We start from the raw sequence: 1397 nt of genomic DNA, 5'->3' as shown, positions 1-1397 counted from the left end.
CTTCATCACTGTCATGTTGCTACTGTTATGAATTGTCATGTAAATATCTGATATGCAGGATGTATTTTCATGGTTACACATTGAGCATAATGAAAGCATAGTGATGAATCACAAAAACAATATGTAATGATATATGTGTTTTCCGATGGTCTTAGGCGACCCCTGTGAAAGGGTCGTTCGACCCCTAAAGGGGTCGCGACCCACAGGTTGAGAACCACCGCTCTAGAGGTTCCCCACTCGGTCCAGGGACATCCCCGTCCCTCAGCCTCTGGCAAAGGAGGCCGCCCAGACTCCGCACACACCCCACCCCCACCCCAGGCCCTGCCCAGGCATTCCAGCTCAGTCTATGAGCCCCCACTCTGCTTTTTGTTGGGACTAAAGTCAGGTACCTTTGGGGAGATGGGGAGGTGGGATGGGGTGGCCTCCTCCCCCTACTCTTGGGAAGGAGGACCCGGAGCTGGCTAAGGGCCCCAGCCACCCAGCGACTTGGTGTGGGAGCCCAGGCGGGGGTTTCTAGCCCTGCGGCCTGGTCATTGTGCTGGCACCTCACTGCTGTGAGCAGTCAGCCAGGCCAGGGGCAGGGTTAGCGGGGCCCGAAACCTGTACACCCTGCCTGGAGAGAGCTGCGTCCTGTGCTTTCGGGGGGAGGGGGGCTGGCGCTGGATGTGCCCCACGTTGGCAGCCGAGCTGGGCCTGCAGATCCTCTCCAGGGAGCTGGCAAGGGCTCAGAGCCCAAGGTGTCCCGCCTGGAGTTTCGGTCGGCTTGTGGTTTGACTGTTCAGCCTTCGTTCCAGGGCTGCGTGTGGGGAGGCGGGAAGGGCCCTGAGCCCTGCTTGTCCCCAGCCCTCCTGAGCCGGTCCCCTGCCCCGCTTCCCCTCTAGGCTCCATCGTGCGCTGCCTCTCTGCACACCCATGGACGGATGAGCAAACGGGTCCAGAAAAGGCCAGCGGCCTGTCGGGGTCACAGAGCCCATCACGCCGGCTGAGCCAGCTTCACCCCTTCGTAGGCCAGCCCGGCACCTCTGGCACATCGCTTAGCTCCCCGTGCCCACCACTCCCACCCTGCGCTGGCCCTGGCTCCAGGAGAAGGCCTCTGACTGGTCAGAGGTAGGTCTGCCTTGTATGGATCCTAAGATCCCAGGCGGCGGGGCGGCGCCCTCTGCTGCCTGTGGCTGGAAATGCAAGGACGCTGTACCCTGCCCACCTATCCATACTGTGTGCTGTGTGCGCGACTCCGGGTCAGCCCTGTGGCCTGAGACGGGCTTTCTCACCAAACGTGCAGAGCTCCCAGGACATCTGGGCAGGCAATCGGGAGTCCCCGCTGCATTTTACAGTCGGAGAAACAGGCCACTTTGTGCCTCAGTTTCCCCACCTTTCACTGGAAAGCTCAGACACCC

At 61.1% G+C, this 1397-nt stretch overlaps 1 protein-coding gene across 1 annotated transcript in view; it reads left to right on the top strand.

Moving 5' to 3' along the window:
• Window positions 1-1397, top strand: part of PLIN1 (perilipin 1) — a 110405-nt gene that overhangs the window by 21462 nt on the left and 87546 nt on the right. Inside the window, exon 5 of the mRNA XM_015563232.1 lies at window positions 882-1107. The gene's annotated coding sequence lies outside the window, so the exon portion shown is untranslated. The remainder of the gene's footprint in view (window positions 1-881; window positions 1108-1397) is intronic.

The sequence above is a fragment of the Myotis davidii genome, unplaced genomic scaffold (assembly GCF_000327345.1).
Source record: "Myotis davidii unplaced genomic scaffold, ASM32734v1 scaffold459, whole genome shotgun sequence".
Classification (NCBI taxonomy): domain Eukaryota; kingdom Metazoa; phylum Chordata; class Mammalia; order Chiroptera; family Vespertilionidae; genus Myotis; species Myotis davidii.
Note: the sequence above shows the minus strand (reverse complement) of the source record. Positions and strands in the feature narration are given on the sequence as shown.